Source organism: Pelodiscus sinensis, chromosome 5 (assembly GCF_052426305.1).
Source record: "Pelodiscus sinensis isolate ZL-2025 chromosome 5, ASM5242630v1, whole genome shotgun sequence".
In the NCBI taxonomy this organism is placed as follows: domain Eukaryota; kingdom Metazoa; phylum Chordata; order Testudines; family Trionychidae; genus Pelodiscus; species Pelodiscus sinensis.
Window position 1 is genome coordinate 126,580,965 of NC_143056.1, and position 24,808 is coordinate 126,605,772.

At 52.8% G+C, this 24,808-nt stretch overlaps 1 protein-coding gene and 1 pseudogene across 2 annotated transcripts in view; both read left to right on the forward strand.

Annotated features, from left to right (window-relative positions):
* LOC149524381 (uncharacterized) overlaps positions 1–24,808 on the forward strand; it is a 51,728-nt pseudogene that overhangs the window by 20,318 nt on the left and 6,602 nt on the right.
* Positions 13,011–24,808, forward strand: part of DAGLA (diacylglycerol lipase alpha) — a 169,882-nt gene continuing 158,084 nt past the window's right edge. Inside the window, exon 1 of one of the 2 annotated variants that reach the window (XM_075928466.2) lies at positions 13,011–13,421. The gene's annotated coding sequence lies outside the window, so the exon portion shown is untranslated. The remainder of the gene's footprint in view (positions 13,422–24,808) is intronic. The other variant, XM_075928456.2, reaches the window with a different exon arrangement.

Below are 24,808 nucleotides of genomic sequence, written 5' to 3' on the forward strand. Positions count from 1 at the left end.
TACCCCTTCCTGCCCCTGTTCCATCCCCTTGCCCAAAGCCCCCTCCCATGACCAAGATGAGCCAGGGGATTACCGGGGGGTCTAGCATGAGGTCGGTGCCCCCTCCCGCACTCACCACTGTGGTGGGAGCCAGAGCCACCCGGCAGCCTGTTCTGCTCCACCTTGCAGCTCCCTCCCAGCCTGCTGTGTTCCTCTTCATCGCGGCAGTGGAGTGGAGCAGGCGGCTGAGTCGCTCTGGCTCCTGCCACTGCGTTGAGAGGGGGCGATCCCTTCTGCCACCCCCTGCCAGGCCCCTTGCTAATTTCCTGGGCTGCTCTGGCCCCCCTCCATATAGGACAGTTGAGGCGGCCGCCGCAGGGCCCCCCAAAGTGCGGGGCCTGCTGTGGCCGTCTTGACCCATCCTACGGACAGGACGGCGCTGCTGCCAGGAATACTCGGTGTTCTCAGACCCTGCTAGTCCCTCCGGAGCCAGTTTTGCTTCGTAGGAGCATGGCAGGGTGCTGTGTTTATTGACAGAGCAAAGAACTTAGCAAACATTTTATTGGGTGCTTAAGAGAGGCAGGAAATCTAATAGAGAGTAAAACAGGACCGGAGATAAAAATCTCTATTATACTTGAACTAGTAAACAGCTTTTCCATCTCTCTCACACACAGGGATGGAACACAAGCTCTCAGTTTAAATGTTAAGGTCCTTAATCATTATTATGGGCCCTGACAACAGATGAAGCAATCAAAACACAGTAGACTGTCAATTACCATTGGCCTCCCCTCCCACAGAGCTAGCAAAGTGCTGGCAGAGGCCAGCCTGAGTCAGATTAGCCTGCCTGCTATTTGCAGCAATGCCGGACGCCAAAAACCCCTCCACAGCACAAACCTAGGAAGCGGTGTTGCCCTTTTGTGCTGCTTCGGGTGCCCTTTGTGGACAGAGCCTGATTCCCTTGGCTGGGTCTGCTGCCAGTGCTGTGCCTAACCTTGCGCACAGGGATAGTGTGGGAGCAGAAGGGTGTTGCATGCTGCTGTCATTGCTCTGTAGCAGCGTTTCTCAACCAGCGGTTCGTGTACCCTTAGGGGTACTCGAGAGGACTCTGGGGGGTACGTCAACGCAACTGAAATTTGGAGAAAACTGAATTTTTGTTGTAAGTTTTACAGCTCTTTATTATTTTTGTACTTTTTGCACCAAGACATTTCCTGGCCTGCCCAACCACGATTAAGTTATTTAAACAAATGTCTTGCAATGGTAGAAAAAATTGTGTGTCTGAAAACTGTAGGTACTAGGGGTACTTATAATTTTATTTTTTTTAAAGGGGTACTTTATAAAAAAAAAGGCGGAGAAACACTGCTCTGTAGCATGGGCAGCGGGTGAGCCTTGGCCTGGGGGAGGCAAACCCCAAAGCCCCGCCCCTTCCTCCTGTGACCCCACAGCTGCCATCTACTGCCACCATGGGTGTCAAGTCCCCTCCCCCTGCTGCACCGGCAGCTTTCACGAGCAACCAAGCAACCCATGGCCTGCAGCCCTCCCTGGAAATCAGGTGCCTACCTCTAGCACAGGCAGCGCATGGCCCAGCCTCCCAGAGTTCTTGTGGCTCGTGGCCCGGCCACACTGGAGCATGGGTAGCCCCGGCCTTCCCTGGCATCCCCCTTAGCACGAGGAAGGTGGGCAAGCACCCCCCCCACACACACACCCTCCAGCCCCAGGTAGACCCAGGAGACTGGGGGAGCTATGCCAAACAGAGGGCACTGGGGGCAGAGTGTGGGCAGGGCTAGGTCTGGCAGTTTGCAAAGGCACGGCCTTCCCCTGCCTCTTCTACCTGCTGTCTGCAGCAGAGACCTGCAGCCATCCACAGGACAGCCTGCCCTTGCAGAGAAAACTTCCCACATCTGGGAGTCCCAAAGGAGCCATGGCCCCTGTTAACATCCAAGCACACAGACATTCGTGGGGGGCTTAACTGGAGACCCTGTGCACTTCAGCGTCTGATTGGACAGCCTGTTGAAAATTCATGCCGTCTTTCCTTTGCCCAGCCAGCCTATGCAAACATCCAGCAAACCCGCCCATTTCAGCGCAGTCTCGCTCCTGCTCTGCCCCAGAGCAGCGGCAGATAGGGAGCGTTAATGCACCACAAAGAAGGGGAGGGGGAGGGAGAGAGAATTTGTCCTGGGGTAAGTGCAGCATAGAGATGATAGAAGTTGCTCTCTGCGGAAGCCTGTCTCTTCTGTATTTTATTGTCTCTAAGTCTGCGGAAGGAATTGCAGTTTGCATGATGCATTTTGCTCCTCGACAGATCATTTTCAGAGACAGAGAGAGAGAGAGATCTATTTTTATGGCATTAGCAGCAAAGGCCTGAGTTAATCTTGAGCTTTCAACCTTAACTTTGCATTTCCTGACTTTTGAGCACTTGATTTCTTATCTGCAACAGGGCTTAGATCATGTGTGGGATATGACATTATCATTCCTAATCCCTACGCAGGGAATAGAGGAAACTTGTGCAGTTACGAAGCAAATATCAAGAATGTCACAAGATGAAAAGTTACAGTATTAGGTGACTTCAATCTTTGTAGCCAGAGTTCTGCTGGGCAGCACAAATGGCAACTTTACACTGAAAAAGCCCTTATGTTTCCATGGCACTGCAAACCCAGGCCTGTGGGACCAGTTCTTGTGTACTGTGTTCCCAAGCCTGTGCTTGAGCCTCCGCAGCTAGATCCAGGACTCACAGCTGTGCTAATATGTCCATACAGTATTGCACTATGCAGACTTGCTGATTTGGGTCCAGAGCTTGGGCTGTGTCCATACTGCAAAATGACAAGGCTTGGATCCTGTCTCATCAGGACTTGGTTACACGCCCGTCTCCCTGAGTGCTTGCAGACCTGAGTCTGCAAAGGAGAGGGAGGGTTTACAATGAGCTAGGGTTTACAATGCGATGTAGACTTAATTTTACACATGGTGTGGCACACACAGCTTGTTCATGCAAAGTTTTGCAAACTGTGTGAATGCTCCTGGTCTGCACTTTTGTGGCCAAAATACTTCCACTCCAGAAGACAAAGCAGCAGTCACACTTGCTGTGGCAAAATGTTGTTGTTCATAGGGGAGAAGGTGGGATTAAACACTCATGAACAACAACATTTTGGTTGATCTCGTGCAAGCAGAGACACAGCCTTAGAGTCCAACTCCCTAATTTCACAGCAGCTTATTAGCAAAGCAAGTGGCCCGACCTTGGCCCCCCTCATCCCACCTCACGTGGATCCTGAACCAGACTTTAGCTCAATCTCTTCTCTAAACTTCCTCCCCTCTGAATCTGTGGGGAGCCCTTTGCTCAGAAGCCAACCAGGTTCCTTCCCAAGAGTCACAAATTCTCAACAAGCCTGGCCTGGGTCTGATGTTTTGCTCAAAACCCTGAAAGCTGGTGAGTTTTACTCGGTCAGTAACAGGATTTTCTCTGCCATGGTGCTAAAAACTCTAATCTGAATTTCACTCTCCCCTGGGAGCGGATTACATCTGAATGGAGCCTGGACTACGTGAGAAATAACATTTTTCCTCCCACATTGTCCCCTCCTGGGGCTCTTCCTCCAAGCTGCCTCACTTGGACTAAGTCTTTGTCCTACTCCTGATTCCTACAACTGTCACATACACCTTGCACTGTGTAGGTTGCAGGCCAGACTACTTGGGCTGACTATGGAGTTTTCTTCTCCAGCAGAATCAAAGGACACTAATGAGGTGGCAAGAGGCTACTTTGCTGTATGTGAACAATTAAGCAGACTCATGATTAAAGGGGACTGCACTGCCTTTCCAAACCTGTGAGGAGAAATCTAACCCTCCTGCATTTAGACGATTAAAAGGGTCTCAGGGAAGACACCTCTGGTGTGCCTGTCTCTGAGGAGGAAGCTTGTGGGCCAGCCTCTATCTGGTACAGAAGCCTGACCTGCTAGTAACGGCCCTGCAGCCTATTGTGTGTACAACAAGGTGTATGTGACAAGAAGCCAGGGGTGCCAGAACAGGGGTAGGAGGACAGTGGGGCCATGGTTTGCCTGGCCCATGCACTTCTCAGGACGGGCCCCAGTCCCCTGCCCCTCTTCTTCTGCCTCAGATCCAGTGCTTACTGCATCTCGAGGTGCCGGTACTGCATACCGGGCAGTACTGTCACAAAAAAGCACTGCTCAGATCCCACCCCCTGACCAGGCCAGAAGCCCGAGCCAGGCTGAGGTAAGAACTGTCCAGGGACCTTGGGTAGCTGACGGGTCAGGGAGTCCTAGGGAGGTGGGGACATGGGCTGCTCTCAGTTTGCCACCTAGGGCAGGTGGAGGGGTGGGACTCCCTACAGTAGCTTGGGTAGCTGTTACTCCAGCCAGACTCTGGCTTCCACCCTGGCCAGGGGGCAGGGCCCTGGGGGGAAGAGGGCAGGCAGGGGCGAGGCCATGGAGGGCGCTGGAGCCCCTCACTTTAGGAAGAATCTGTCCCCCGTCTGGGACATCAACTAGGGTTGCCAGGTGCCTGGTTTTCAACCAAAGGGACCTAGGCGGCTCCAGTCTGTACCACCGGGCCATTAAAAGTCTGGTCAGCGGCATGGAGGGGCTAAGGCAGGCTAGACCCTACCAGTCTCTGGAAGCGGCCGGGAGGTCCGGCTCCTAAGCGAGGGAGTCAGGGTGCTCTGCGTGCTGCCCCCCCGAGCATCAACATCACACTCACATTGTCTGGGGGGTGTCTCTATGGGCGCAATGGAGCATGGAGCCTTGTACCCCCCCACCTAGGCATTGGTCCCACTGGCTGCTTCCACAGCACGGCGTGGTGCCAGGACAGGCAAGGAACCTACCATAGCCCCACTGTACCCCCCACCAGAAGGTGCCCAGTCCAGGCGCTAAACCCTAACCTCCTGCCCCAGTCCTGAGCCCCCACAAACCTGGAGCCCTCGCCTGCATCCCAAACCCCTCATCCCCGGTTTCAGCCCAGAGCCTTCACCCTCCCTGCATCCCAACCCGCCAACCAGGCTGGTAAAAGTCTGGTCAGCAGCACCGCGTGGCTAAGGCAGTCTAAACCCTACCTGTCCGGGGTCTGCGCTGAGCCCCAGAAGTGGCCAGCTGGTCCAACTCCAAGGTGAGGGGAGGTCAGGGGCGTCCATGCCCTGCCCCCAGCCTGAACACTGGCTCTGCACTTCCACTGGCCTGGTGCCAGGACAGGTAGCGACTAGCCTGCCTTGGCCCTGCAGCTCAGCTAATGGGATTTTTAATGGCCTGGTCGGCAGTGCTGACCAGAACCACCAAGGTCCCTTTTCAATCGGATGTTCCAAAACCGGACACCTGGCCACCCTAGCCGGCACTCCCCCCCCCATCCCCAAACCCCAACCCCTGCCCTGTGAAAGTGAGGGACAGTGAGGGAGAGGGAGCCACCGAGGGAGGGGCTGCCTGTCTTGTCTATCTGGATGAGAAGCTCTGCAGGGTGTATGTCCAGCCCTTATCACAGGGGCCTGATTTTGGTTAGGCTAGGGACTGTTATCAGGGAGAAAAGCAGAGGCAGCATGCAAAAAGCCCAGGTGCCGGGAGGGGAGTGTGTCTGAGAAGCCAATCCAGGGAGCCGAAAGGTTAATACAAGTTATATGCAAGAGAGATTAAAACACCCAGCGCCCACAAGGAAGCACAACGGATGAGCTCAGGAAAGCACAGTGTAGGAAACAAGCAGTGGGGGAAGTGTGTGTGTGTGGGGGGGGGGATGGAAAGGAGCAGACAAAATCAGGGGGAGGCAAATGAGACAATGCCAGGGCTGTGAGACAAAGAGAACAAAGGCAGCTGGATACACATCCTGCAGGAGAGGGAGGGAGGAGGTGGCAGATGGGAAAGGAGGAGGCTGCCATGTGCAGGGGGGCTTGTAGACCGGATTCATTCCCTTGTCAGCTCCAAAGGCTGAGCTCTGTAACCGTCGGGAGGAGGCAGGGCAATGCCTGGGGAAGGTGGAGAGTCCCCCAAGCAGAGCAAAAGTTACTGACAAGTTACTGTGTGGCTGACGCCCTTAAGGGACGATGGGGCTGGAATTCTGCTCCCGTAACACCGGCCCCTGCTACTTGATCTAAAGAGAACCCGACCATCAGTGATATGTCCTTTATTCTCTGTAGGCCAACAGTTCACAGGCACGATAGTCATCCACCAAGGTACCCCCTCATATGGACCTCACCCCTGCGGCGTCTGAGCGTACGTTCCCAAACAACAGAGCCCTGGATGGAGCAGGGTACATGTGAATCTGGAGGCAGCGGGTAACTTAGAGGTTTTAAAGCATGTGGGGAAAGAACTCTCCAGTCCCTGGCACGGAAATGGAAGTAATCTGCACTAAGTAATGGGAGCACGTGGGCAGGAGATATTGAAAGGGGTGGGAGTGGAAGAGGGAAAGTGATTCTCAGGCCAGAAGGCAGCCGTATTAGGACATTAGCTGGGCCAATGAGCCCAGCATCTAGCCCCAGCCAAAAAAGCATAGTCAATCATGTAAACATTTGGGAGGACGGTTTCTAATAGCCACTGAGCAACATGGGCTTATTAGAAAGAGGTCATGCCAAACTGGCTGATAGCTTCCTTCAATGGAATCACTGATGGAGCAGATAAAAGGAATGCAGGGCAGAGAGTCTGTGTGCATTTCAGTCAGGCAGTTGCCCTACTGCCACATTAGGGAATGGGACTGATACCAAGCAGATAAAAATGCCATCTGGCAACCGTCTGAAGAACAGAGAGTGACCAGAACCATTTGAGGAGAAGCACTGTTGGATGGGTAGCCTCAGGGTAGGATGCTACAGCCTAGGGATATAGGAAGTGAATCAGTTGACCTTAATGGGTGAGGCTTTCTGATTCTGGTTAACTGGTAGAGACTGGAGCAGGTCTCTACATTTCCTATAAAGACCATAAAACATAAGAACGGCCAGACTGAGTCAGACCAAAGGTCCATCTAGCCCAGTATCCTGTCTTCCCACAATGACCAATGCCAGATGCCCCAGAGGGAAGGAGCACAACAGGGAATCATCAAGGCTATGTCTACACTGCACCGTTATTTTGGAACAAGCTAATCTGGAATAGTTATTCCGAAATAGCACATCTACCCTGCCTCAAAATGAGTCCGAGGCAGGCTTCCCTAATGTAGACGTGCTGTCTCAATTTAAAGCCCCCGGAGGAATAACTTAGAATGGGCCTGGTGAGGGGCTATTTTGAAATAGCAGAAGTGGAGCATCTACACAGGCCTTATTTCGAAATAGCTATTTCAGAATAGGGGTTATTCTTCGTAGAATGAGGTTTACAGAAGTCGGAATAAGCCATCCATTATTTCGAAATTATTTCAAAATAACAGAATTGCTGTGTAGACACTCGCATAGTTATTTCGGAATAACAGCCGTTATTCTGAAATAACTTTGCTGTGTACACACACCCAAAGTGATCCTTCTCTTGTCATCCATTTTCAGACCCTGACAAACAGAGGCTAGGGACACTATTCCTATCTATCCTGCTAATAGCCATTGATGGACCTAACCTCCATGAATTTATATAGATCTTTTTTGAACTCTGTTGAAGTCTTGGCCTTCACAACATCCTCTGGCAAGGAGTTCCACAGGTTGACTATGCTTTGTGTGAAGAAAAACTTCTTTGTGTTTGTTTTAAACCTGCTACCTATTCATTTCATTTGGTGACCCCTAGTTCTTATGTTATGAGAACAAGTAAATAACTTTTCCTCGTCAACTAGTCAATTCCCCCCCCCCCCTCTTGCTGCCTTTATCAGATAGAGGCAGAAAAGGAGGGGGAGGAAGGGGTACTTCAAAGCGGCAGCGCCACACAGCTGAACCCAGGATCAGCTGTGTGGCGCTGCCACGTGTGGAGCCTGGGGTCAGCTAGGGACTCTTCAGCTGATGCCAGGCTCCAGCACGGCATTTCTGTGGAACCCAGGATCAGCTGGTGAGTCCCTAGCTGACCCCGGCTTCGCATGCCATTTCAAATTGGCAGTGCAGCATGGAGTTTGGGGTCAGCGGGGAACTCTGAGTCCCCTGCTGACCCCGGGCTCCATGCTGCGCTGCCGTTTTGAAATGTACAAGAGCCTCCACTGGGGACTCTTGTGCATTTCAAACCTGGCACGCTGCCTGCAGCCCAGAGTCAGCGGGACTTCCTGCTGGTCCCGGGCTGCACACGGAGTTCCGCATTCCTCCTTTGAAATGTACAAGAGCCCCCGCGGGAGCTCTTGTACATTTCAAAGGAGGAATGCGGAAGTGCCTATCGACTAGACGAGTAGTCGATGGAAATTCCATCGACTATTCATCAATTAACTGTTACTTAACATCCTTAGTTCTTCCCCCTGACCTGTAGCTCTGTGCAGCTCGTGCCTGGGAAGTGAGCCGGGCTGGCTCAGGCAGGAAGTTGTTCCGTGGGGCTCAGGACAGCTGTTGCTGGCAGCAGGAGGGAGACACAACACTCGGCACTGGCGCTGAGTAGCTAGTGAGCGGAGATAACTGGTAATGAGGGGATTAGTGATTATTAAATGGTAATGACTCTGCACTCCGAGCCATAATGGGAAATGGGACACTTCAGAGAGCTTTAATAACCTGCTATCGCTCGGATGCTTTGTCAGCTGGGCTGTGCAGACCGGCAGCACGTAGCCCCTGGAACGCCCTCTGGAAGGAAGGGGCTGCTGGAGGCTTTCTTAAAGGAGGGCTCAGGCCTGTGGTCACTGCAGCTCACTCACACCGTCCTGCCTTCTGCAGCGTGAGCCTCTCCATGCATTAAAGGGGAAAGGAGTGAAAGGAAAACGCAGCCCGTGCCATGTGCAGGGCGTCCGCCAGCACGGTGCCCCGGCACTGCATCCTTCTGATGCTTACGGCTCCCCAGCTGCATAGCTGGAACCCAAATCAGAGTTACACCACCTCAGTCCCATCCCTAACGGAGCAGTCCCATGCCGCAAGACGGACCCCCCCATCCGCCTCGCATCACCCAGCACAGAGCACTAACCCGTTGTGCTCTGGTCTCCCCGGCAGCCTGCCTGGGGAATTCTCCCCTCTCCAGTGCTGGGTCCGGGAGGGCTGTGTCTCTGGGAGGGAGCGTTAATTAGGGAGTGCGGACAGAGCTGCCAGAGTGAGACAGCAGCTCGTCTCTCTGCACCTGGGGGCGTCTGATTTCTGCCATTCTAAATCCGGCTCCTGGCTCTGGGGCGGTGGGAGGACTTGCGTCAGTGGGTGACTGTTATAGCTAGGAGAGTGACAAGGGGGGACTCCTAGGATGGGAACCAGCTGCTGCTTGAGTTCCGGCTGGCCAGGGGCGTTTGCCTGCGGCATGATGGGAAGGGCAGGGGGATCTGTCACTCAGGGTAGCAAGGCAGCACGCCTAATGCAGTGTGCTCCCAAGTTCCCCTGGGCTCCGTAGGGGACTGGCATTCAAGCCAACAGCTTCCCTTCTCCATCACTCTCCCCTGCCTTCCTTCCTCTGGCTCTTTATGCCTCTTCTCGCCACTGACTCATCCCCACTTCCTCCAGTGTCTGACTCTTTCCTCTGCCTCCCCTTTCTGGGGCTGATCCAGGGCTGGAGCAAGGGAAGGGGATGAGTCTGCTGTCCACCCACGCTGGGGCAGAGGCTAATTTCTCAGGCCGGGAAATGGCAGTCGCCCAGTCTCCCTGCTGCAAGAGTTCCAAGGCCCTGCAGACGGGTGGGGGGGGGGGGGGGGGCTCAATGCCCTGGAACAGTAAGAGATAGGGGCAGGCTGCCAGCTGGAAACGACAGCCCAGTGCAGCAGCCAGGGCCGAGGGACAGGCACCAGTTTGGCGGGGGGGGGGGGGGGGATCTGAAGGGAGTGCCCTGGAGCCCCTCCCTTGCCATGACAGGCGTCTGGGAGTCACAGACACCTAGGCACAGAGAAGGCTTCTCAGCCTATCCCACCCATCTCCCCCATCCACCAGAGACAAAGTAGAATATGTTCTTCTATGGCGGGGTGGGGAACTAAGACCTGGGGGAGGGGAAAGGCGGATGCAGCCCTCAGCTTGTCTGGATCTGGGCCCTAAGGCTTAGGGCTCCCCCCAGCATTGGGGAGCCCGCACTGGCACTCCAGCCCCCCTGCTGTCCCTCCATGGGGCTGTAGCACACAAAATCTACTAGCCTGGGCCCTCCAAGGTTTGGGTGTGAGAAGGGAACATGGGGAGTGTCTTTCCCTTCTCACGTCAGTGAGGGTTTGGGGTTTTTTTGCTTCTCACTTGTGGGCGGCCCCCGACTGATTTTTCTGTGGGTCAGCAGCCCCTGACATAAAAAGGGTTCCCACCCCTGCTTTGTGGCAGGAGACCTGAGGGACGGGCTGCCCCCATTTTAGAGTCTAACTGATCTCCCCAACAGGGCCTTTATTCACCCTCCCCCCAGCCCACTCCTGGCTCTGCCCCCCTGCTGTTCCCCCCCAGGTTCAGTGCCTCTCCCTTGGCACTCAGTTCGCCAGAGATCTGGGAGCTCTCGCTGGGTCCCCATTCTGGGAGCTCCTGGCCAGGCAAGGGTCCCATGCTGAACTGCTATCAGCCAGCCCCTTGGCTGGCCAGCCTGCTCCTTCCTAAGCCCCTGGCCTCGAATAAGACATGGCAGTGCTCATGTTGTGACCATGATGGGGTTCTCTTTGCATGTGGGGCCATGGGATGGGTGGCACAGGCAGAGGCTCCCAAGGGAATTTCAGACCCCGAAGCATAAGAGCTCTGGAGCTCTGCTTTCCTCTGTGGAACCCTGAAAACATCCCCCCGGGAAGGTTAGAGCCGTAGAGCCTTTCCTCTAGCTCTGCCTGCAACACAAGTGGAGAGCGGAGGGGGGGTGATAATATTTACCCATGACACTGTCCAGCTCTCTCGTCTGGGTTTTCTGAGGGAGAAGGACTCCCTGACTGGTGTGTGTTGTGGGGCGGTGAGCATTCAGGAGCTAGGAGAGCCATCTGGAGAGGCCCGTCTGTCGCCCTGTCCTTGGGCCCTCCGGTTCGTGCTGGTACCTGTTGCTCCCGCGTGGCCTCTCTGCATGTCAGGAGCGTTGATCAAGCTGGCAGCAGGCCACTCGAGGTTCCCCCCCCGCGGCTGGGCCTGTGAGACGGCGAGGGGAGTGTGCACTGGTGCGTCGCTCCAGCCGCTGTAGTGTGGAGGACGAGGTGGATGAAGCGGAACAGGCTGGGACATTACAAGCTAACTTGCCTTTCACCCGGGCTTCTTCGCTGTGTGCCAGAGACGGGGGACCCTGCGAGGGAGGCACAACTGGTTGCCAACGTGGATTGGGGGAGAACGGGGCAACGCCCCTTTAAAATCCCAAGGAGCGCTGGGAGTTTTGTCTGCCATATTCCACGGTTTGCTCTAGACAAGGGAGCAAGGGAGCCTGGGCTGCCCACCTGGGTGGAGAGGGTGCCAGGCTCAGAACTGCTCTCTTACAATGAGCTGGTCGGTGAATGAGCTGCAAAAGGATTTTTCTGAGTCAGGGGGGCTGCAAAGCAGCCACCTTATCACCCACCTCCCACTGCGGGGGTGTTTGCAGGGAAGGGTTCTGGTGGGACAGTGCCACTTCCGCTTCCTGTTGTGCATTACAAACCGTGTCCCCCGTGATCTTCCCTCCTTGCTGCCCCCCCGCTTCTGTTCTGTTCTATGTTGCTCTGTGGCCATAAGCCACAGTCGGGGATCTCTGGGCACAAGCGCACAGCTGGCCTGCTGGCAAGTCAGGGGCATGGTCAGGCTGTTCCTATGCCCTGGCAATTCTGCAAAGCTCCACAAGGGCTCCATGAAGCAGGGGTGTAGGGCCGCCCCTGCCCCCAGGGGACTCAAACTGCCTAGCCTCTGACTGGGCGCGAGTGTTCCTGCCGGCAGAGGGTTCGGTCCAGGCTGCAGGGAGAGGACACCAGCAAGGCAGGAGGTTGTTTAGCGCGGCCCGTGTGAGCCCGCCAGTCTGTGCCGAGCTCCGTGCGGTGAGAAGGTCTGGTGGCTCCGGTGCAGCCGCGGCATCGCCCTCCCAAGAGATGTCCCAGCAGGAGTGAATGACCCTGAGACACGCCCCTGCTCTGTGGCTTTACCCCATCCCAAGAGACCTGAGGGACCATTTCAGAGTCTAACTGATCTCACCAACAGGGCCTTTATTCACCCTCCCTCCAGCCCCCTCCTGGCTCTGCCCTCCCTGCTGTCTCCGACACCTCTTCCCATGACGCCCTGCTCGCTTACAACCCTGCATTATGGTGCCTCTCATGGAAACTCATCCTCTTGCTCTGCTGTCTGGGGTGAGCTTGGCGTGTGGCAGAGGGCGCCTTGGCTGCAATTGTGATAGAAATGTAGCCGTGTTAGTCTGGGGTAGTTGAAGCAAAATGCAGGACAATGTAGCACTTTAAAGACTAACAAGATGGTTTATTAGATGATGAGCTTTCGTGGGCCAGACCCACTTCCTCAGATCAAAATAAACCATCTTGTTAGTCTTTAAAGTGCTACATTGTCCTGCATTTGGCTGCAATTGTGAGAGCAGGGAGGTTCTCCCATCTTCCACCAGCTGGTCCAGGAGGGGTGCTCTTCTGTGGGAGCCTCTTGCCAGATCACAATGTTGTCCTCGCTTGGCTGCCCATGTTACCTGCCTAGTTAAAACCCTGCTTGCGTTCTTGGTACACTGGTTTGGAGTATCTGGAGAGCTGCGTCGGGGCCCTGTCATTCTTTCTCTTCTCCTGTCCCCAGGGCCTGTAGCAGATGCCTGATAATTTCCCCCTCTTGGTTTTAATTCCTCCTACCCTTCTCAAAGCAATCTCTATTGTGTCTCACTGCTTAGCACATGTGGAGCGCCATATGGCCGTCGGCTCTCAGGCTCGACGGAGGCTCTTTGAAAGCAGAGGAAAATATTTCCTTCCCCTGCAGGAATGGCTGGGTGACATTCCATGGGGCTGTGTCACACAGGAAGTTGGGCCAGACGACCCTCGTGGTCCCTTCTGGCCTTAAACACTGTCAACCAATTAATCGCCACAACACATGATGTCTTACTTAGGCCGGAATCAGCCCAGGTTTCCATAACTGTCTTCCTGAAATTAGCTGCCTGCATCCCCCACCAGGCATGGAAAGATGGAGGCTTGAGCTTCTGCTGGCTTCCACAGGCGCTGAGTGCACGGCCTGACTGAGCACCGGCCCTGTGTTTACATTCCTAAAGATGATTTCCTCAATCTAAAATGTTGGCCCTTGTAAATACTTCTGATCCCTGCTCTCTCACTCCGCGTCTGCTTTCTCCTCTGCACAGATTCGCCTTTGCCCTTCCCAGACAGAAGACGCTGATGGAACTAGCTGCTAGGAGGAGCGGGTCACGCCCTCCTAAAAGCTTCCTCTTGAGATGGGATGAAGCTGTTCACATGGGCCTTGGATCGGAGTCCGCTCAGGAATTGTGGAATCTGCTCAGCGCCTGTCTTTCCTCTTTCCAAACAGCCACGCTTTCCATGGAGGCCGGGATCCCAAATGAAAACTAGTAAGTGACCACGCTATTAAATTCAGAATCATAGTGCCCAGGGAGGGCTGCATGGGCAATACTATCTTCTGGCATTTCTGGATTTTTCAGGGCTCAACTTTGCATCCTAAATAATGTCCGGTACATGTTTGTGTATGTAGTTAGTGATCCTACGGTATTGCCAAACCTCGATCAGTGCCTTGATCAGCAGAGTCAGCCCTTGCTCCAGAGACTTGACAATTTAAATGGACAAGACAGATTTATTATCCCCAGAGGGGGAACCAAGGCCCAGGGAGGCTAAGTGACTTTGCCAAAGTCTCACAGAGTGCGCGTGATACGAGCTAGATTTGAACCTAGGTCTCCTAAGTGCTATGTTAGAGTTTAAACAATTCACTATTTAGAGGAGCTGTAGGGAGCCAATCTGCTTCTCCCTCCTTTCTCTAGTGGAACAGGCCGAGGCAAAATAGCAGAAGGAAAATACAGTAGCACATTGCTAAATTGGACTCATTTAAAGCGCACCCTCCTGTCTGCTGGGTGCTCATTATCACCTTCCCTGTTAGGTGCGGAAGCTCCAGCTGAGCCCTGGTAGACAGGGGAAAGGAGGCTGGCAGCCAGGTTAAGATACGCTCCCTCCTGTTCCTGCAAGGACTCCGTTCCGGCCAAATGCTCCCATCCTGCTGGAAAACAAAGTTAAGACCATGTCCATAAAATTAATGAGGTGGATAAACATGTGACAGCTCCCAAGAAACCACTCGGTGGCTCAAAGAGCTGACATAGGCCTGCAGGAAAAAACATGCCAAAGACCCCAGCCCCTTAGATTGTTCACCCCTTCTGTGGAAGTGAAAGACGGCCTGGCGGTTAAAACAGCTGAATGGGACTCAGGTGGAGTGTCACTGCCTAGTTCTCTTGCCATCTTCTTGCCTGACCTTGAGGAAGTGATTGATTTCCTCTGGGCCTCAGTTCACCCTCTGGGGACAGTAATACTCTCTTTGTCGGCTTTGTCTAATGAGAGTATAAACTCTTTGGGGTAGGGACTTAATCTTTGAAAAAGAGGGGTGTCTGTCTGGATGAGAATGTAAATTTGGGGTGTCAGGGGCTGTCTCTTGCTGTGTGTTTGTGCCCTGATCTTGTCTGAGCCCTTCACTTGCCTTAGTAATATCAATAACTTCTTTATTGAAAAAGCAATAAACGGTACCTAGTGCATTGGGAAAACAATATGGTGTCAACGTCTCCTGCATGCAAGAACGTGCCATTGCACATATTTGCCCCTAAAATAGGTTGCGGTTTGTGGATAGCTTCATAACTGCGACAGGTTGGCTTTCTGTTCTGCATCGTTACACTTCTGACAAGGATGCAGAGGTAGCTGCCGTTCTGCGAGACAGCTGATGCGACATGTTACACGCACACCCACACACCAGCCGCAGCAGCTTGACTTGTGTTTGGTTGTTTCCCTTAATGTAAAACGAAGTTGATTCTGAAGGGCTTGCACTTTAGAGAGAACATGCACCAGTAGTTAGGACGCTAGCCTATGACTTAGGAGATCTGGGTTCTCTCCGACTCTGCTATGGGATCCCTGATCGCTCTGTCTGTGGTAAGGAGATAATAGTGTGTCACTACAATTGAACCTCTTTCATCTGGCACACTCTGTGCCGAACCAGAGAATTTGCTGAACCATGGAAGGTCAATATTGTCCGGCAGTATTACCAACACTTCCACTGCTTCTTAGAAGACATTGAGGGTAAATTAGAGCTAAATAAGAGCATAGAGCCCTGAGAACCATGACTGGTGGCTGTAATCAAACTTTATGGGACTGTGGGAAACTTGGCCACACCCATGATAAGTGGACATCCAGCTCACTAAAATCATGTTGGACCATGTGTGTTGCTGGACCAGAGCGTGCTGGATTAGAAAGGTTCAACCTGTACCCCATAAGTGAGATAAATATGTTGAGGATTGTGAGGTGATGGGGTATATGCCACTGGTAGATTGATGGTGTTTTTTCTTAAGAACATAGGAATGGTCATACTGGGTCAGACCAAAGGTCCATCTAGCCCAGGATCCTGTCTGCCAACAGTGGCCAATACCAGGTGCCCCAGAGGGAGTGAACAGAAGAGACAATCATCAAGTGATCCATCCCCTGTTGCCCATTCCCAGCTTTTGGCAAGCAGAGGCTAGGGACCCCATCCCTACTAATAGCCATGGTATTCCACTGGACAGTCCAGTATTTGCACTCTCTGTCCAGTAAAATATCAGAAAATACCAGACACGTGCAATGTCCGGTATTTTCTGATTTTTCCAGCTGTGCACCGGACGGAAGCCTGGTGTGGGTGGGAGGAGCGGCTGGAAGGCGGGGCCACGATTGGCACTAGGAGCCTGTGATTGCACAGAAGCCTGGGGGGAGTGGCTGGGAGTCCCAGCTGGCAGGCAGGGCCGTGATCACCGCTCTGGGCGCGTCAGAAGCCCAGAAGCCTAGCAGGGGCAGAGGAGTGGCTGGGAGGCGGGGCGTGATCGGCGCTGGGAGTTCTCTACAATCATTTCAGCTGCAGGATAAAAAGGAGTTCTTCTAAATTCTTCTATAGCCTTAGCTTTAGAGGGATAGAAAACAATGAAAATAGCATGCACATTTGCACAATTACTTCTAAGTGTCTTTCCATAGAGATGGTGTAGGATGAAGACTGTTTATAATAGTCTTATAGTTTATTTATTTTTTTTGCTCGACAAATGTTTAGCCCACGTGTTCGGTATTTTTTGGGAGACCATCTGGCAACCCTAGCCATTGATGGACCTATCCTCCAGGAATTTATCTAGCTCTTTTTTTAACCCTTTTTTTGGAGTATGTTTTTCATATACCACCTCTATGGGGCATGACTCATAGTAGAATGTTTGTGCCTCTTTTAGATTGCAAAATCTTTGGGGCAGGGATTGTCACTTACGATGTGGGTGCAGCACCTTGCACAAGGAGCCCCTTTCTGACTGAGGCCTCTTGGCCCCAGCCCAATACAACTAATGATAATAGTGCATGATACATCAGTAACTTAACTTTCAGGGCAAAAGGTGTTAGATTAGGTTTTTTTTCAATGACAGTTCAAATATTAAAGTACTTCGTCCAATTTGGAAACTGTCAGGCCCTGCTCCATGGGAGTTGTAGTGCATATAGCTCATGCCATCTGATTCTCCTCTATAGTCCAGCATCCTGGTCTCAAGACTGTGTATCTAAGGGTGTGTCTAGACTACAGGGTTTTGTCGACAAAAGTCCACTTTTGTCGACAAAACTATACCTGCGTCTACACTGCCACTGAGTTCTGTCGACATAACGTTGACATAACTCAGCAGTTTTGTCAACGTATGTAAACCTCGTTCTACGAGGAATAATGCCTTTTGTCGACAGAGTTCTGTCGACAGACAGCGTTATTGCATCTACACTGTTCTTTGCGTCTACACTCTCATGTCAACAAAGCGGCTTGCTTTGTTGACAGCACTGGATGTAGTTTTGACGCTCTTTGTCAACAGAAGCTTTGTCGACAGTATCTGTCGACAAAACTTCTGTCGACAAAAGCCTGTAGTCTAGACATACCCTCAGATTGCACTTCCATCTCCCTTTATGCGGAGGAAATGTGGTTGCATCATGGGAGACATTGGCCATGGTGCATTGTGAGAGATGTAGTCCAAATAGGGAGCACAGCCCCTAGAGGAGATTGGGGCCATGAAGCAACTCAACTACAACTCCCATAAGGCATTGCGGAAACATATCCAATTAAAAGTATTTTGGGTTTGGGCTCCTTAGGTTTTTCCCCCCCCCCCCAAAACAAAGCAAAATTTTCTGTGGAAAGCAGAGTCTTTTATCCATGAATAACATTTTATTGAAAAACTGGGGGCGGGGGAGGTTTGACGGAATTTACAACCAACCAAAGCACATTCTTTTTCTCTAACTTTTCCCTAAGACTAAACAGCTGAAAGATTTTTGCTTAACAATCCTCCTCTCCTCCGCCTTTCTCCCCTCAAAATAAGTAACCTTTGGACAGAGCCCAGGCTGGAAAATGTCAGGCCCACAGGGATGCTGTTGCAGAAAGTTCAGAGTGGTTGGAGACAGAGGTTAGAACAGGCTCTGCTTATTCCATCGTGGGTTAGCTGGGGCTCTGATACTATTGATTAGCTCTTGCTAGCACTTTGCAAAGGTGGTTAGGAATCACTGTCCCTATTATACAGGTGGAGAATGGAAGGGCACAGAGAGATTGAGTTGGCCAAGCTCCCAGTGGTCAATGGTAGAGGCAGGTAGAATCCAGGCCTGACAGCTCCCAGCCTAGTCTGTCTCTCCAGATGGATTGCCTTTGGGAGCACCAGGATGGCGTCAGAGGCAGGGATACCCCACAGCAGAGTATATTCCACACTAAAGTGATCTGGATTTCTGGGCAATGAGGTTCTCAGTGGGGGTTAAGCTGTATGTGTGCAACTGATCCAGGCTAACTTGCCCAAGAGAGGGCCGAGCCAGCCTGAATCCTGGCATGTCTCAACCTCGGCCAGAATGTGGATTTTAAACAGACCCCACACTCAGCCTTGGTCTACATTAGGGCTTTATTTCGAAATAACCCCCCGTTAAGTCAAATTTATAAGCAGAGCGTCCACACTACCAAGTCCGTTATTTTGAAATAACGGGCTGCTTAATTTGAAATCTGTACTCCAGCTTTTCATCGGGAATAATGCTAATTCCAAAATAGTTATTTTGAAATAGCGGCAATGTGGACGTTCTGGTGCTGCTATTTTGAAATAACTAATCCCCCGAGGAATTCAAAGTAGTTACTCCTCAGTGCTTCCTGGGGCTCTAAGTCCAAGGTAGCACGTCCACATTAAGGGAGCCTGCCTTGGACAACTTTTGAGGCTTCCCCGTAGTAAAGACCTGCTATTTCGAACGTGTTAAATCAGGAGTTAATAAGTTGAATTTAGTCATTTCAGAATAGTTTCCTAGTGTAGACATGGCCTCAGTGACCAATCAAATGGCGTTTAAGCAGAGTTAGCCTGACCCTGTTAGAACAGACACAGAGCCAAGCCCCAAACCTCCCCAGTGCTGGTCTTCTCAAGCCAATCTCACCTTTAAAACCATGCTTTGAACCAGCTCCATGAGATGGTGCCTCACCATGAGGAATGGGCGGATCTGGGGGAATAAACACCCAGCACAAGGACTCCCAAGGTCAAGTCCCTGCTGGGCCTTGCACTTTTGGTGCATCTCTGTGCATGGGGAGCTCTTTGCGAGCACAAGGCCAGTCTGAGCTGGGCTGGTGGGCACCTAGCTGCAGTTGCCGTGAATGCAGTTCTAAGGGGACCCCCGGTTATGGGGTGATGAGGGTCTGAAGTGTCCACCTGGAACTGTAGGTGACGCCCAGTGCAGTAAGATGAATTCATGGACAGTCCCCTGTGGCAGATCTACGCTCAGGAGCCTTTGTGAGGGGCCATTTGGGGAGCTCTCAGTGATGCTTCTATTGGATTCCCTTCCTCCCGAAGCATAGTACAGTCTCTAAGAGCCGTTCTGATGGACGTCTGTGAAAACTTCATGCTGGACGATGCTTCTCTAGGGCAGTGATTTTCCACCAGGGGTATATGTGTCCCAGGGGCTATGCAAAGGTCTTCCGGGGGCACCTCCACTCATCTAGGTATTTGCATAGGTTTACAGGCTACACAGAAAGCACTAGCAAAGCCAGGAGTTCAAACGCAAATCTCATAGACATTGATTTGTTTATCCTGCTCTGTATACTATCCGCTGAAATGCAAGTACAATATTTATATTCCAATTGATTTATTGTTTAATTATAGGGCACAGATGAGAACATGAGCAGTGTTTCAGTGCTGGCGTGCTGACACACCTTGGTATTTTTATGGTGCATTGTGTAAGCAAACAGTTTGTAAGTGAGGTGTAACTCGGCAGGAGAAGGGGGGACACAAGACAAATCAGACTCCAGAAAGGGGTACAGAAACCTGAAAAGCTCTAGGGCAGCTCTGGGTGTCTGGGAGCTGAACCCTCCATGTTGCCCTGCGATCCAGCTGTGCAGGAGGAGAGGGACACAGGAATGGAAGCTCCAAGCAGAGTCAGCAGCATCTCCCCTTCCTGCCTGGAAGCTTCCCTTCCAGAATGAGGTGCTGACTCAGGCCTCGTAGGTGATGGTGGAAATTTGGCAGGGTGAGAGGGAATGGAGCCTCCCTCCACATTCCTAATGAAGTGACAGGTTCCCCTACCCTTCCCATCATGCCGCAGGCAAACGCCCCTGGCCAGCCGGAACTCAAGCAGCAGCTGGTTCCCATCCTAGGAGTCCCCCCTTGTCACTCTCCCAGCTATAACAGTCACCCACTGACGCAAGTCCTCCCACCGCCCCAGAGCCAGGAGCCGGATTTAGAATGGCAGAAATTAGACGCCCCCAGATGCAGGGAGATGGGCTGCTGTCTCACCCTGGCAGCTCCGTCCGCACTCCCTAATTAACGCCCCCTCCCAGAGACACAGCCCTTCCGGACCTAGTGCTGAAGAGGGGAGAATTCCCCAAGCAATCTGCCAGGGAGACCAGAGCTCAACCTGTGCTGGGTAATGCCAGGGGGCTGCTTCTTGGGGGGTGAGACTGCTCTGTCAGGCTCCCTAGAGGGTGGTACTGAGGCACTCTAACCAGAGCCCTGCGTGGAAACAAAATCGGTATCCACCGTCTCTGCCAAAATGGGCCGCGGCTGTACATGGGGCAGCTGCAAACTTGCAGGGTTCTAGTTACAAAATTGGTATATCCGCAGCCGTAGCTGCATAAATGAGCCATGGATAGCCACAGCCATGTCTGCGGACGCAGATGCCTGTGGATATAAAGTGGATGTCTGTGGATTTGCAGGGCTCTTATTGTAACCCAGACCTCCTGGGCACTCCATGGCAGTGTGGCAGGACAGGTGGTGAGGAGAGGCAGTGTACGATAATTATGCGGTGTTGCGTAATGCTCCATAGGGGTCTAAGGATGTTAAAATGCAGTTAACTGACTAGTTGATAGGCACTTCCGCATTCCTCTTTTGAAATGTACAAGAGTCCCCGCTGGGGCTCTTGTACATTTCAAAAGAGGAATGCGGAACTCCATGTACAGCCCAGGGCCAGCAGGAAGTCCAGCTGACTCCGGGCTGCACATGGGTGCCTGCTTTGAAATGCACAAGAGCCTGCAGTGGGGGCTCTTGTGCATTTCAAAGCCATGGAGCCTGGGGTCAGCAGGGGACTCAGCTGCATGCTGCTAGGAGCCCAGGGTCAGCTGAGGTCTCCCTAGCTGAATTTGGTTCCACGCAGAACTTTCCCGGAACCCGCCTTGGGTTCTGGGGAAATGCCGCGCAGTGCCCGGGATCAGTTGGGGAGTCCCCAGCTGACCCCAGGATCTACTGCCGCCCCTTTGAAACGCATGGAGGCAAGAAGGGGTGGAGGAATCGACTAGTCAACTAGTCTTTGCTTATTGTATAGTCGACTAGTCTTTCACATCCCTATAGGGAACAGGAGTCAACACAGTTCTTCTTCAGGTGTTTATCCCCTGCCATCTTTTTATCTAGCCGCTCTAGCTTTTTGTCTGAGCTTCCTTTGGGAGGAGGAAGGCGGCAGCTATGCACACTCCTTAGCTAGAAGACTCTTGGATAGAGTGGCCATGTGTCCTGTTTTTGAAGGGACAGTCCCATATTTAATCTCTCCTGCAGGAATCTCTATTTTTTCTTAAAAACCGGCCAATTGTCCCCGGTCAGTGCTGGTGGGCCCTGCGGCTGGCTAGATCCCTGTTTTCCAGCCACCCTCCCATCAGTGGTGACTGTGGGAGTCCAGTGGCCGACAATGGGTGTGAAGATCTTGCTGCTCCCCTGGTTGGTCCATCAGCGCAGCCCCTATTCTGTGCTAGCTCTTGCCAGCAGGGCTCAGTCCCCCTGCCCGTTTCCGGCAGGCACTCAAGCATAGGTAAGTCGCTGGTGGCTGCCAGACACGTGTTGCTTCTGCTGCCCACCCACCAGCCCTTTATGTTCTTCCCCTCTCACTGTCCTCTTCCTGCTTTGCCCCTTCACTGCCTCCTAGCCCACTGCTCCTTCACAGCCTCCTGATGGGACACATCCTGCTCTCAGTGCTGTGCGGAGAACCAGCTCCTGGTCCGAGCGCCCAGCTCACCAATAGCCTGGCCAGCAGCCTCTTTCTTTCCCCCACTGCCTCTGGCTGGGCTGGGCCCTGTGAAGGGCCAAGACCCTCGGGCCCAGGAAGGTGGCCATGAGAAGCTGAGATCCCTGCCTCCACCAAGAAGCAGTACAGACACTGAACCTCTTCAGGTCCAAGGAGAGTGCAATTTAGGGCCCAGCTTCCTGGGACAGCACTCCCCAACTGGGATCAGACCCCAAAGAATTAGGTAAGCCCCCTTTAGCAATGAAAGGGGGAATATGCACACTGGTTGCCCAACCCCCACCCCCCGCAGGTAACAATTATTTACACTGGGTATGGTAGAAAATAAAAATGATTTATTTAAGCAGTAGGATTTAAGTAGCAACAAGTGAGAACAGGCAGAGCAAAGTAAAAGAAGCAAAACCGTGTGGCTAATTCTACACTGGAACCTCAGTACAAACTTTTCAAACTCACCCTAAAACCTCTTTTCCAACTGCTCCTCCAAACCAGGGGTGTCTCCCCACCCTGGGGTCTTCCACTCCTTCCTTCAGGTGCAGCCCAACCAAAAGACCCAGGCCTCTGCTTTCCTGTTTTGTTAAGGAATTGAGGCCCCTCCCTACCAACCACTGCTAGGACTTAGGGACAAAAGAGATTGTTTAACAGTTGATCATTAAGACTTTCAAGGTAACACCCTCCATGTCTCTCATTCACACATTTGAAACCCACAAAATATTCCCCACTCCATATGTCTAATTTTACACACACAAATGATACATACATCAAAGTAAGATCAATAGAACCAACGGAGCATGACATGAAGATTGATGGGGTACAGGAAATAGTTTGCTCAAAGCCCCTTTGAGTTATGTAAATTCATGTCCATGAAAGGGGGGGAGGGAGCTGTCACAGTCCCCATCTCTGGCTCCTTGCTGCCCTCCTGTGGTCATTCTACAATATATCTCCCTCCTGCCAGGCCCCTCCTTTCCATTTTATGAGAAACAATCACATTCCAGGCACATCCCATTGTCCTGGCACAACCAAACCCACACGACCTCACTTTAACTTATGATCAGAGGAAGCTGCACAATAAATTTGGTGGTCCTCCCTCTTGCCGTTGTTCTCGAACAAATGGACTCATGGACGGACAGATTCACGTTTCTGAAATATATAGGAAGATTTACAGTTTGGTTCTATGGCTCGCAGCACCCCCACTATAAAAATTGTTCCCACACTTCTGAGTGGAGAGCACTAAGTCAAGCCAGTCGGTCACCCTCCATGTGTTAGAGGGGTGTGTGTGTGTGTCACTTCTGTGTGTGTACATAGAGGGTGTCACCCCCTCCCCAGGTGACCCTAAAGCCTTAAAAATAAAAAGGTAAATAAAGACTCCAATTGCACAGTATTTCTGTTTAACAGGGGCTTAGGTTGCTGTGAATGGGGATGTTTGTCCTGCGTAGTTCTGATTGATGGCCGTTGAGCTTGCCTGAGTATGAGTAATGTGATCCGGTGTCCTGTATGCAACACAGGGATACACGGGCTGCCTTCTCTTGGCGCAGGCAAGTAATGACACCTGGCTGCTGCCTAAGTCTGTCTCCCTGGTCAATAAGGGCGGGCAGAGGTAGCCCAGGTCTTCAGAAGTGTGGGACTGTCAATAGGCAGAGTGCTTTTTTTTTTTTAAATGGAGACACACCTATCTCCTAGAACTGGAAGGGACCTTGAAAGGTCATTGAGTTTAGTCCCCTGCCTTCACAGCAGGACCAAGTATCATCCCTGGTAGATTTGCCCCAGATCCCGAAATGGCCTCCCTCAAGAATTGAGCTCACACACAACCCTGGGTTTAGCAGGCCAATGCTCAAATCACTGAGCTAGCCCTTCCCCCTGCAGGACTGGCGACACAGGCTAGACATCTCTTTTGAGCTCTCCTGCTCCTCAGAATCTTCTCTCAGTGGTGTCAGGCAGCCCTGCCAGGTGCCCGCATATGCAGACCTGGAGCCCGAGGTGCTGAGCGCAGGGCCCCTGTGGGGGTCTGTATGGACACACTGTGCACGGGCTGCTGCTGCAGGGTGCCAGCTGCTCATCACCAGGCCTGCCCGGAGGCTGCCGGTTACCCCTGTGAATCACAATGGCCCGTCCTCCTCTAATCCGCTCTTCCCTTCCTCGCCTGGCACGCTGTTTGTTGTCGGGGTTTGGCACTGACAGCCCGGTGAAGAGACGCCTGTGGGGGTGCGGGGAGGCGGGCTGCTCGCCCCACACGGGCTCCTGTCTGACAGGGCGGATTATAGGCTGCGTGCTCACTGTAGGTAGCAGGAGAAGCTGGTGACAAAGGTAATTAGCCCCGTTCCCTCCGCCTGCCAAGCGGCACGGTAGAGCTGGAAAGCACCGCGCCGCAAGGAGGTTCCCACGCAGCAGAGAGCAGACAACAGACGGGCGGCCCCAGGCCGTCCCACGCTGAGCTCTCGCTCCCGGCTTGCCTGCGGGGACAAAAGCAGGTGGCGGAGTCAAGCTGGCTCCCTGGATTGGCAGCCAGAGGGCCCACCCCGAAGAGTCGCCCTGCACCCCGAGGGAAATTCAGGGGCGATTCTTCCTGCCCCAGCCCTGCTGAAACTTAGTAACTAGCCTGAATCCCGGAGCAGGGCTGGATTGGGATTGAGGTGCGAGTTATTGGACCTTTATCTTTTCCACAATCCCCCTCTGCCATCTTCTCCATGGCCCCCGTGTGCATGTTCTGTGGGAGCAGGCTGGGGATACATGTAGCTGGGGAACTCTCTGTTTGCAGGGCACATGGACTTTTGCACACGGTTTCCTCGCCATGTCCTTTGGGATTTACTGTGATGCATGTACATGGCGCACTCAGGACATGTGAGAGGGCACGGTCCGGGCAGGAGGTGCGCTCAGTCGAGGGATGGACAGACAGAGGGCTGGGGAGGGGAACAACCAGAGAGATTTTCTCGTCAGCTCAACTTAGTTCACTCGAGGTCGCAGGGCAGAAGTGGGCCTATTAGTGGGGTGGCAAAGTGGAGAATGTAGGGCTCTCATGAAGGAGCTGAGGGGAGACATCAGAACACTACAGACATGAACCCAGCTCACGGGGCCCATGGGCAGTGGGTAATGTAGGCAAGGGAAGGCATTGCCTTCCCTAAATTGCCTACACTGCTCAGCCGCCTGGGAGGGGCTGGGGCCAACTGGGGTTGGGCGGCACTTGGCTGGGGGGGAAGGTTGTGATGGGGCAAGGTCTCAGGGAAGGGGTGTGGCTTTGGGCAGAAGGGGTGTGGCTTTGGGTCAAAGG